At 38.0% G+C, this 13,483-nt stretch overlaps 1 long non-coding RNA gene across 1 annotated transcript; it reads left to right on the top strand.

The window, feature by feature from the left end:
- The first annotated feature begins 268 nt into the window (after positions 1-268).
- LOC131251435 (uncharacterized) lies at positions 269-9,691 on the top strand. The gene is made up of 7 exons (XR_009173863.1): positions 269-495; positions 652-738; positions 853-2,579; positions 2,663-2,997; positions 3,737-3,884; positions 4,282-4,395; positions 9,314-9,691. It is a non-coding gene; the product is annotated as an uncharacterized LOC131251435 (long non-coding RNA).
- The last annotated feature ends 3,792 nt before the right edge of the window (positions 9,692-13,483 follow it).

The raw sequence follows: 13,483 nt of genomic DNA, 5'->3' as shown, positions 1-13,483 counted from the left end.
TTTTTTTTGGTTAATTTTGAACTAATTTGGCACTTTAGTTACTTTATATTGATGAACTCAGAACTTGGTTTGGTTTTTAGTCACTTTATATTGATGTTTCGCTTGTTTTTTTTTATTACTCTATATGTTGTTTGGTTTGGTTTTTGTAATTTTGAATGAATTTTATACTTTATATTTAAACATATTAGACTCCATTTGGTCGTCACAAACAAATGGAGCCAAAGCCCCTTTTTAACTTCGCCAATGCAACTCCTTGCATTGCGGTCCCAAGCCTGGGTAAAGAAGGAGGGAGAATGGGCATCAAGGTGAGTTGTGTACTTTTCCTTCATTTTCTGAGAGGGATTTTTAAAATGCTTTATGGTTAATTTCAATGGCTTCTTCTACTATCATTTGAGGACCTCAAAGGCCCAACTAACTTGAGATTTTTATATGCAAGCTGATGTATTTTTAGCCCCACAGATCAATGTTGCCACTACAAGGTTCAATATTGAGATGGTAAAGTTTTTATCTATTTATTTTATCTTTGTTTTTTCCTGTTCTTCATAAATAATTTGATGTCTTAGCCTCCTATCATTACTAGCTAGTCTTGTCACTATTTCTACATATGTCATCTCATGAGTCTTACTATTTGTAATTTTCTTACCCCTGTAGTGATTATCAGAAACAGTGGGCCATCATTGAAAGATTACCCCTTTTATTGTGGATCACCCCTGGACCAAAGACCTGGTACCTATTGTTGTAAGTTCGTATTGATTTCGCTATTGTTTCCCACTACATTGTTTTTTATTCATTAAAACAGCATGTATTTACATCCAACACACTTTCTTTCCCACAAATGTGTCAATTTTCTAGAACATCTGGGCCATGCTAAAGGGAGGTGGGCAACGGAAGACTGGTTAAACAATATCTTGGAGTCGTTCATACACAGCTGCGTTACCAGGTGAAGTTTAATATTATCTTGGCAAGCATATCATTTTACCTATAATTTCAAAAAATGCACTTGTGATCGAAGTCTATGTGAATTCTGATCTAACAAGGTAGGCTTGGCATTTTGGGTGGCATGCGGCTTCTGTTCTCTCCCATTTCTATTCTAACTCTCAAGGAAGTAGTAGCATATCTCACCTGTATTTTGGAATGCGCCTATTGCATCAAGCTTAGGAACTGGGAACCTTCAAACTACGTCCACAAACACCACTAATTCTAACCATTTCTGATGATAGTTTTTTTTCTTAGGCCCATTAAAGTACTGTTTGATTGGTTCATGAAATCATTAAGCTCCTCATGTACATATTTCAAAGCATCGATGTTGCTGGTCAGTAAATTGTTACCATTAATCCATCCATGTAGCATGTGTATCTAATTTGGGTTTTCAAAATTGTGGGTCCCACTAGATGAAAAGTCTGAACATGCTCCAACCAATCCATCCATCAAATGGACAGCTAAAAGTAATAGGATCAAAGGTCCAAACTCAGTCAGCAAAATAAATAGTTAAGATTGCCAAATCAGTGTGATTTGAGAATGTGCTTCTCCACAATGGGGCTGAGGATCTGAATGGTTGGTTTACGATGGATGAGTTTCCCTAGCCATAGTTCTAAAACTTGCTGACTCAACTTGAAACTTGGTTGACTTAAGTCGACTCAGCATGATTTCGAGCCCATTGGAAAAATCAGTGATGGGACTAACTCTGCCTATACTTGGAGAGCCCCATTGAGTTTACTCAAATGGCTCAAAAAATCCTGCATTTGTTTACATTATTTCCATTAAGACATTGATATTTTTTGAGCTGCAGTGGTTGATACATGTAAAAATACTGATACTCTAAACACCAACTCTAAGACATCCAACAGTACGGTTTCATATTGGAGTTATTTAATACTCTGGCAGTGGGTGATGGTTGATACACAGGCAAGTGAAATTTGTACATGTGGCATGCATCAAGCATACATGAACTCAAATTAAATAGCTTAAATTATGAAACCTACCATAACTAACTCCAAATCCCAAAAAATAAGATTGATTGAACAATATTAGTGGATGCTTCTTTGCTGAAACAGGACTGTTGGAATTTTGTTTTTTGTTTTTCATTTTTTTTTTGTTTTCATTTCAACCGTTGCTAGATGTGCACCAATATGATGTTTTAGACAAGTAAATACAATTTTTAGTTCACAATACATCTAAACTTGGAGCCATAATTTGGCCAGTTCAGTTTGAATTAATTGTATGCCATGCGTACAAGTTCTCAATGCATGTGTATCATCCATAAAACAGGGACAGAGTATCAATTTGGTGTAATTTTTGTTGCATTTTCATGCACCGGTTAACTGAATTGGGAACATACAACTTATTTGGTTATGATGAAGTTTCTTTTGGACACCATCTCTCTGATTTTGTTCCTAGTTTTTTCCCCATATTTTATTGAATGACAGAATCCATCTCAATGTTTTAGGGGCAGCACTTGAGGATATTGCCGAAGAGGAGGAACAACCAGAAGAAGAGGATGGGGATATTGGTGAAGATGATGAGATGGCAGATTTTATTGTGGATGAAGAAGAAGTTGATGACAATGGCGCTCCTGTGAGGTATATTAATGAGGGATGTGTATTTTTTGGTTATTCCTGATTTCTTGTGGCTTTTTTTCTAACTGGGTAATCTTGTTTCTTAGGAGGAGGAAACCAAGTAAAAAGAAGTCAAGGCAAGCACCTGGTGTGTCCATAATAAGCGCTTTCAGGAAGAAGCTCGAAGGATTGACGATGAGACGAGGCTTGCATTGAATCAACAACTTTTCAACTTTATTCTTGAGTCTCTTAAGGTTGCCGAGTCTGAAAGAGAGGTTGATGATGTTGATGCAAATTTTAATTTGCATTTCCCTCCATGTGAAGTGGAAGTGGAAGAAGGGCAGTTTAAGAGGCCAAAATGAAAATCTCTATATAGTATTTGCAGTAAGGCTGGTCTATGGGAGGTAGCAAACAAGATGTGCTCAAAGGTGCTAGGCACATGGTATGTATTCTACTTTAATGTTGCCCTGAATTTTAAGTTTCAATATCTGTGTGGAATTTATAGCATATTGTGCTTGGCATTTTTAACTTCTTTTTTTTGCATGCTCCAGGCGGCAGTAGAGATCAGCTGTGAGCCATCTGTCAGGAAACATGTTCACAGTATATTCATGGAGAAAGCTATAGTCTCAACTAGTCCTACACCTGATGGGAAAACTACAATAGATTATTTTCATCAGTTCGCAACTGTCAAGTGGTTGGATGAGAGGCCATTCTATCGATTCAAAGATGCAGTGGCTTCTTATCCAAAAAGCGAAAGAAGAGAAACTCCTTCAGGTTACTATAAAATTGCTAAAAAATGTTCAAACTAAGTTAATAAGTGACTCAAATGATTATTACATCAGTGATGGAGTTAGTAAGTCTGCTCAGCTTTGGAACGAGCAGCGGAAGTTGATATTGAAGGACACTTTCTTTAGTTTTCTTCTTCCTTCAATGGAAAAGGAAGCCCAATCCCTCTTGACAGCAAGAGCCAAGAACTGGCTGCTTATGGAATATGAGAAATAGTTGTGGAATAGAGTATCTGTTGCACCATATCAGTGGAAGGACACTGATGCTGGCTCTGAGGATGATGTTGCACCAAGGGTCATGGCCTGTTGTTAGGGCCCCGGAAAGCCAGCAACTACTTTTGTGATGTTGGATTCATCTGGAGAAATGCTGGATGTGTTGTATACTAGGTCCCTCAGTCTTCGGTCTCCAAGTGCTAACGAGCAGCAGCATAAGAAAAATGACCAACAACATCTATTGAAGTTTATGATAGACCACTAGCCTCATGTTGTCATTTTGGGAGCAGTGATTTTGAATTGTAAACGTCTGAAGGATGACATCTATGAGGTATGCATTCCAAAATCCTGATTTCTACTGAATTTATCTAAAGTGTGGCTTTATTACTAATGTGCGCGGCATGCTTGATCTGTCTCTGTGCATCCACACACATCTAAAATCATTAAAGACAAGTTCTAACATATATTATATGAAAGGCTTTTATCTTTGTTTGGAACCATGATTTTGAGAAACAACAACACAAACTTACCTCATTGACTTGCTCTCTCCACTATTCTGTCTTTTTGCTTCTCGTTGGAATTAAACTTGGGCAATCATATTCTGACATAATTGCTTTTTATAGGCACCCTACTAAGTTGCCTACTCTTGTATTATTTGTTTGTTCAATTCCTCCCTCAGTTAAGGAATTGCACTGTTTTAGTTATTTGATTTTTGGGAATTGATGCAGTGTGAAGTCCCCATAGTAGAGGTCCGCTATTGGTGAATTTGGACCTCCCGTGGATTCCATGCCCATGTCAATAGTAGTTCATTTACTAACTCTTACCAAGGCACAGCCTGTTGGGTATATATAATTCCTTCCTTTTATGGTTCTTAGTTTTTCTTTCCTGTGTTACAAATTGGGCAAGAGACATCATGAGAATTGACAAAAGGGAAATGTCACTTAGCCCTAGAATGTTGGAATTTCACTAAGAGTAAAAGCTCCAACATCCTCAATTTGGAACAATAAAGTATAACTTCTGAAATTCTCTCTTTAGCACCAATAATGCACCACTTGCTATTTCTATACAAAAGATAGCTTTACCCACAGGCACATTCTTTAGCACCAATAATGCACCATTTGCTATTTCTATACAAATGAGCAATAGTCCTTCGTTGCATTAAATATGCTTGGCATGAGTTTTTTCTTGGGGGTACTCATCTTCCTCTTAGTCCATGATATCCTGGCTTTTTGTCATTTCATTCGTATAATATTTTTGTTCTGTCAATGTAGCTAGGTACAACATTGGTGCAGTTATCTTGCTTTGAGCACCCGTAGTCTTGGTATGTGTCATTGTCCTTCAATAATTTAATATATCGAGATTTCTTTCCCATCATCATTTACATTTTTCTTCTTAATCGATACTTGAATGTTAATATAATCATTTACTCTGTTTTATAATCTTTAAAATCGTTATTTGTAAATCTGTGCCCATATGCATTGTCGAAGAAACTAAAAAACTTACTCATTCTCAAATTGCATTGTGGAATATGCATCCATTATTCAAAGAAGGGCAACATTCTAAGCACTCACACTTTCTCTCCTTGCTAGCTAAATTGGTGAGTCTTCTTTCCTTCATACTATATGATTCATTGATGAAGTGGCTTAGCCATTTGGACAGACCCATGTTTATATATTATCTCGAAATTGATGAAGTAGATCCGAATGTGCATCGGATCTATCCGGATGTTGAGCGGGGGTCCTTGGAAGGTGAGAACCGCTATTATGACCATGATGAAGCTGTCTATTTCTTATGGACAACAATATAGGTGGCCTGACCATTTGGACAGGCCCATGTTTATATATTATCTCAAAATTGATGAAGAAGATTTGGATGTGCGTTGGAGCTATCCGGATGTTGAGCGGGGGTCCCTGGAAGGTGAGAACTGTTGTTATGACCATGATGAAGCTGTCCATTTCCTATGGACAACAATATGGGTGACCGGACCATTTGGATAGGCCCGTATTTATGTATTATCTCGAAATTGATGAAGCGGATCCGGATGTGCGTCGGAGCTATCCGGATGTTGAGCGGGGGTCCCTAAAAGGTGGGAACCGCTGTTATGACCATGATGAAGTTGTCCATTTCCTATAAACAGCAATATGGCTAGGCCCATGTTTATATATTATCTCGATATTGATGAAATAGATCTGAATGTGCGTCGGAGCTATCCAGATGTTGAGCGGGGGTCCATGGAAGGTGGGAATTGCTGTTATTGAAAAGGCCAAGCTATATGTCCTAGAGGGGGGGTGAATAGGACAATGCCAAATAAAAACTTATAACAGCGGAATAATAAAGAAAATGATAGCCAAATTAAATAATAATGCAGGAAAGAAAAACAATCTCAAAATTTAGATCTTGAGAGGTTGATACAAACGTTATTCTAAGGACAACCTTACACCAAAAACAGAGTTTATGGTAGGACAACCTTATTTCTAGAAAGGTCTTTGTATCAAGTCTCAAATCGAAGAGGAATACAAAAACAAATATGAACTGAATTGAAATAACTTGTAATTAAAGATGTATTGTTCTAGGGACAGCCATACACCATAAAAATGGCAGGGCAACCTAGCTGGAACAACTTTCAAATGAAATTGAAAAACAAGCTTATAAAGGAATAGCAGAAAGTAAATTCTAAGCTATTACAACATTCTCACAAAGCTTGAAATAATTACAACATTCACCACCATACATACATTCCACAAAAAGAATAAAAAAAAATAAAAGAATAAAATAAACAACCACAACACAAAGGATTTATAGTGGTTCACCTGTGTGTTCACCAACTGTTATCCAACAGCCACACAAAAAGCTACTCCACTCCTAATATCCTCACACAGGGGATATTAGCGTTCACTAAAGATAGGTTTTCCCAGGTTCACCCAAAACCCTTACAATTGTGTCTTTGTATGTGGGCTTACACAATTAAAAAAACCCCCACTTCTGAGTTTTCCTGGCTTTCCTCAGATAACCAATATAACAAGATTTTTCTGGCAAATCTTGAAAGAAACCAAAATAATAGAAAGGAATTTACAATATGTAAAATACATGAATATCTTCTTCGTTGTAGCAGCCCGGTAGAACCAAATCAAAGTAGATGATTGAATGTCCAAGTTCAATGTCCAGTACTCGATTACAATGGTTCTAGATCTAATTGATTTTAAATTAAACCAAACAGGGCTTGCCTTAATTGATTTTGATTCCAAAGAAAGGGAATAACAATTCCTCTTTTCAAATCAGATTGGAATAACAGAAACAAAATCAATTAAAATAAAGCTAAGGAAAGAAGATATTAAATAAGCACACTTAGCTTAGATGGAGCACAAAATTATCTCTCAGAAGTTCGACGAAGATTGGCTTGAATACTATAATTAAATCGATGATTTCTTCTGAGATTCGTGCACTATTTATAGGTGAGAAGTCAGGTCTTCGACTGGTCTAGAGTGCCCTTCGACTAGTCGAAGCCATAACAGATATTTGAAAGATTAGGCGGGATAAGCGCAAACCGTTCTACGACTGGTCGTAGCCCTCCTACGTAGGTCACCTACGACTGGTCGTAGGTTTCCTTCGACTGGTCGTAGGTCCTGCAAAAGTTCGCTGGACTTCGAGTCGTAGATTCTACGACTGGTCGAAGATCAGTCGACACTGTTCCTACGACTGGTCGAACAGATTCCTGGACTAGTCGAAGGCTAACAGATTTTATCCGGAATATGTAACAAACTTACGACTGGTCGAGGATTTTCTTAGACTGGTCGAAGCAAGTCTAGGACTAGTCGAAGAAGCCCTAGGACTAGTCGAAGAACAGACCAATCACATGTAAAATAACATTCGACTTATGTATCCGAAATGACCTACTTCTAAGGTCATCCTATGGTCAAACAAACCTCAATCATGAAGTATGGACATTGAAACAAGAGACCATGAAGAATGAGCCTTGAAGTCTTGATGTAGACTAAACCTTGAAGTAGCTCAATCATGAAAGTGGCTTGAGTTTCAGCTTGAGTCTTGAGTTCAGCTTGAGTCTTGCCTTGTACTTTCTTTTTCTTTTCAGCTTGAGTCTTGTGAGCAGTTCTTGCATTCAAGAGTCTTGTCTTGTGATCAGTTCTTTCATTCAAGATCTTGAGTCTTGTACTTGAGAGCTTTGCTTGATGTGAGCTTAGCTTGTTCATGTATGTTGATCCTTGAGAGAGCTTCACTTATGCAAGTTATATATAACAGAGTATAATAGTGATTTTGGCACTACAAATTTGACAACACATAGGGATAGAAACTATAGCACTTACAGTTATGACCATGATGAAGCTATCCATTTTCTATGGACAACAATATGGGTAGCTTGGCAATTTAGACAGGCTCGTGTTTATGTATTATCTTGAAATTAATGAAGCAGATCCGGATGTGCGTCGGAGCTATCCGGATGTTGAGCGGGGGTCCTTGGAAGGTGGGGACCTCTGTTATGACCATGATGAAGCTATCCATTTCCTATAGACAGTATTGGAGGGGCCTGGCCATTTGGACAGGCCGTGTTTATATCTGTATTTGCAGGGACCACACCCTTAACCTAAATCACACCTTAAACCTATAACCTAAACCTAAACCAAAACCTATAACCTATAACCTATAAACTAAACTTAAACCTATAACCTATAACTTAACTTAAACCTATAACCTAGAACCTAAACCTAAACCTATAACCTAAACCTGATCCTAAACCCGATCCCGAACTCGAACCCGATGTCCTAAACCTAAACCTTAACCTATTCTCAATTCCCTAAAGCTATAACCTATAACTTAAACTTAAACCTAACCTAAACCTAAAACCTTAACCTAAACCTAAAACCTAAACCAAAACCTATAACCTTGACCCATAACCTAAAACCTAAACCTAAACCTAAAACCTAAATGTATTCTCAAATCCCTAAACCTAAACCTACACCTAATCCTAATCTCAACTCCCTAACCTAAACCTAAACCTAAAGTTGAAAACCCAAACCTAAACCCGATCCTGAACTTAAACCCGATTTCCTAAACCTAAACTTTAACCTATTCTCAATTCCTTAAAGCTATAACCTATAACCTATAACATATAACCTAAACCTAAACCTTAACCTAAACCTATAACCTAAACCTAAACCTTAACCTAAACCTAAACCAAAACCTATAAACTAAACCTTAACCTATAACCTATAACCTAAACTTATAACCGATAACCTAACCTTAACCTATAGCCTATAACCTAAACCTAAACCTAAAACCTAAATGTATTCTCAAATTCCTAAACCTAAACCTACACCTAATCCTAATCTCAACTCCCTAACCTAAACCTAAACCTAAAGTTGAAAACCCAAACCTAAACCCGATCCCGAACCCGAACCTGATTTCCTAAACCTAAACCTTAACCTATTCTCAATACCCTAAAGTTATAGCCTATAACTTATAACCTAAACCTAACCTAAATCTATAACCTAAACCTATAACCTAAACCTAAACCTAAAACCTAAACCTAAACCTATAACCTTAACCTAAACCTAGGCTTTGAGTTTAAAAGTCCATCCTAGGTTTGAACACATTACTCATGTTGGATTTTGCCATAGTTTGAAGATTTGTAGGTAAATTTTTTATTTCTTCATATATAAGTGCTTTTTTTTTGTCTTTCTTCCTTTCGAGATGTGTACAAAGGTATGCTTGTTTGATTGTGTCTTCAAATGCTGTTTTATACAGGCTGAGAAGCTAAAGAAGTCAGTGGAGGATGAAATTCATTTTCTCAAGGGAAATGTTTCAGAACTTGAAAGTGATCTTATGTCGAAGTCCATAAAAGTTACATTTGCAATTTCAACGAAAGAAGAAGCTCTATCTTCTGCATTTGCTGAAATTGTTCTTCTGAAGGAAGAAAATTCTATAAAAACGTGAGCATTATTGAATGCATATGGAGGGTGTTTACTGTGTTGGAGTGTATTTGTTTCTTGCACATGAGGGCACGCCTTAGTTGTAATTCTTATGATAGGTTGAGCAAAGTGAAGTATTGTTTATTTAGAAATGTGAATGTAGGATACATTGTATGATTTGATTGCTATTTGTAATAAATGCATCATTTTTTTTTCTGATTGCATTTTATGTACTATTTCTATCAGCATTAAGCTTAGATGAGTTATCAATCACAGCAGGTTCTTGTAATGGAAACTGGTCATATTATTACAATTTTTTTTTAAAAAAAATAGCTACAAATATAATCCGTAGCTATAGCTACGGCTTTTGTCCGTAGCTATTAGTGTCTATTGCTATGGATATTATTGGTGTTTTTTATATCTATTGCTATGGATAAAATCGCTTTTGCTATGGATATGATCCGTAGCTCGTCCATCGCTATTGGTGCGGTAGTTAAAGTTGTTGCTACGGATATAATCCATAGCTATTGGTATCAATTGCTACAGATATAATCCGTATATATTGGTATCTATTGCTACGGATTATATCCATAGCTATTGGTATCTATCGCTACGGATATAATCCGTAGCTATACCTTTTTCTACCCCACCAATAGCGATGGACGTGCTACAGATCATATCCGTAGCAAAAGGGCTTTTACTATGGTTTTTTGCCATAACCTTTGCCAGTTTTTCTTGTAGTGATGATTGCATTAATGCATCCATGCATATAATAAGACTGCATTTACTCTGTTTTAGTTACCTAGATGTTTTATACTATTTCTTACGTAATGCGGCAGTGTGTAATCTTGAGAAAAATTCATATTGAGTTAGCCATTCATCCATCAAATATACAACCGTATATGTAGTACAGGTGGCTTAAGTGATATACATGTTCAGACTTGATGAGGAGCAGGGTACGATCGCCAAGGATGCATGACTGTATTTACGTAGAGGAGCTACGTGATCTTGCGACTTATATTTATATGCATTCTGTTATCCTTCATGTATTAAATCATGTAAATCTTGTACTTGTTTAAATTCAGATGCATTGGGTTGTATAAGTCATTATAGGCAACTTCTTGTACATTCTAAACGTAAATGAAATTTTTCATTATGTATGATTTGTCCATTCTACGCTCATCTGCTTACTCTGATAATTGAAAAGAAAATATTATATATTAAATTTGACCATCCTCTAAGGTTAACACTCAGGTTTTGGGGGAACGGGTCGTCTACTCGGGTCCTGAAAAGTCGGGGCGTTACAGTAGTCGTAGTTAGATAATTCTCTTCATATGAACTATTTGGATTATCCATCATATGGACCAAGTGTGAAATATAAAGACCCCACTTTGGTAGGCCTTTCCTTAAGCGCGAAGTTATCCTTTCAAGCTTATTAATTCGTTATAAATCTAGATCGTCAGATCTAGCTGAAAATTAAACTTGGACCACACCTTGGCCTCACATGGCTACGACGTCATATAAAATTCGGACCCCTATCTATGATCCTACGTCGTTGAACACTGAAGCTGGTTTCTTCCTTTTAACACAAAAGGTGAAATCTTAGATCTAGGCCTTTTCCACCATCGTTCAACCATCAGACTTTGTCCAATCGATTTTCCTATCTTAACTACACACTTCCCCAAAATAGGTCCATGATCATTAAGCATGGACCATTAACTGAGACTAAGTACGTTTCAACGCCCGGTCATGGGCCAACAAATTGCATGTAACAGTCAATGGAGAGTGTGGATCTTCTTAATTATCATCACAGTGGACCCCACACTATATGTACAAAAAACCGGTGCGCGCATCTAAACTACCACACGTGCAAAGACGTGTTGAAGGAAATTTCTTTCTCCAAATCTCTAATTCCAGAATACCCTCTATGATAAAGATTAGTACAACCCACTTAAAACTCGAATCAGCCCCAAATTTGAACACATGGGCCTACAGGGTACGACCAAGAGGATGGGTGGAATGTACTGATCAAACAAACATCATTGTTAGGCCTAGAAAGGGTTCAACGGTGAAAAGCACAACAACCACTATTTCATGTAGTATGACCCACATGATTATTGAATGTGCTTCAACTTGGGACTCAACCTCTTAAATTAAGTGGGAAAAGAAATGAGCGGTGTAGATTTCCCAGGAACAGCACAAGTGGACCCCACTTGAAGTGCGTTGCACAAGCTGCGCACTACCGCAGTGCACCGGACTGGGAATCCCAGTCAAGTCGGGTTTGACCCGTTTTAAACGGGAGGAGTTTCCGTCTTCTCTGTTATTTCCCGCCGCAGTACGTTCAAACGGATGGACGTCCGCTGGTTTTAACCATGGCCCACCAACAAGGCCCAGATGGGTAATCTGATCCATCCATCTGATGCGGACGAAACTCCCGGCCAAAACCTTGGTGTTTTTGGTTCGCGATGATCGAATGGTGGGCCGCACCATGAGCCACTGTGAAGGCTATCCAGATTGCGGACCGATCTCGTATATTGATCCTTGTACATAGACGCCACGAAAAATCTGATGAATGGTCCAGATCTCTCGAATAACCACGATAGTGGACCCCACGAAATCCAGTAGGTGGTCAAACTCCTTCCGCAAACCGACGTAGCGGGAAACCCGGCCGAAGAGAACGCACAATGGAGAAGATCTCTCCCAGTAGGATTCGAATCCTCCGCAGATCCAAACCATAAAATCCTCTCCCTATGAAATTCCGACGCTCGTGATGGAAGGAGTGGAGAGGAATGAGGAAACATTACTTCCTTCACTTCTTTCAGGAAGTAACCGCACTAGGCGGAATCTTTTCTGCTGCGAACCATTGATCAAAGGACCCTAAACCTTTGATTTCTCATGTACATAATCTTCCTACATCAGAACCAAACCCTCTGCAAGAGGTGGAAACGAAGAAAGAAACCTTGGGTTAATTTCTGCCATTAATTAGTTGTCTCTCCATCAAGGACAACCCATGGTCGTTGATCCCTGATTGGCCACATTTCGATGATCTGAATTGCTTATTGGGTGGATCTGATGAACTTAAATTAAATCTTGAAATTCAAATCATAGTAGGGAGCACGTGAAAGAGCATTGCACCGTTTCCTGTTTACGCAAGGGAATTCGCGGAAGAATCTGGAAACATTCGAACCTATATAAATCCTCGCCCGACGATGAAAGGAAGAAGAAAGAAAAGAAAAGAAAAGAAAAAAGAGAAGAAAGAGGGAGAAATTTGAAGGAAGAAGAAACTAGAAAGAAGAAGGTCGCCAACAACGCAGGAGCAAGTTTGAGGTCCAAACCTAATCCTTCCTACTCCCTTTCAAAACTTTCTTCCATTTCAAAGGAAAGAAGGTGGAGAATTCCACCGCGGCAAGCTAAGCCGATTTGGTACAATCATACGTCAAAGGAATCCTAGAAAATTCTATGATAAACATACACCTAAAACATTGCCCTTGATAGGATCATTAAACATGGATCTAATCGTAACACTTCGACTATGTGGATTAGGATAAATAGGACCGATCATACAATCTTCCCCATGCCAACCAAATAACCAAAGGTAAGGGTTTTATCCATTGAACTTACATTAATTTAAGTTGTTAAATTCATCCTGTCTTTATACGTGCCTTCATGAACATGATTGTGCCTTTACATGTATTTTATCTGGCCTTTTTCATGCATTTGATATTATGGATTATCCTGCCTTTCATGTTATACTTTCTGAAAGATACCCTATCAATTGATTTAGTGGATATCATTATAATTGTTGGCCCTTTGGGATTATGATGTGATGTCAATTATAATGGATTTCTCTGGATTTATGTGAGGCTATGGATGCAAGCCTTGCCGCTGTCACGTCTCTATATTTGAGTTGACCCTTGCCACTCGTCTCTTTATTTGAGTTGGCCATTGCTACTTTCCTTATTATAGAGTTGACTATTGTCACTCTTCTCTAATTATGACTGGCCAT

This window comes from Magnolia sinica, chromosome 7, assembly GCF_029962835.1.
Source record: "Magnolia sinica isolate HGM2019 chromosome 7, MsV1, whole genome shotgun sequence".
In the NCBI taxonomy this organism is placed as follows: Eukaryota; Viridiplantae; Streptophyta; class Magnoliopsida; order Magnoliales; family Magnoliaceae; genus Magnolia; species Magnolia sinica.
Note: the sequence above shows the minus strand (reverse complement) of the source record. Positions and strands in the feature narration are given on the sequence as shown.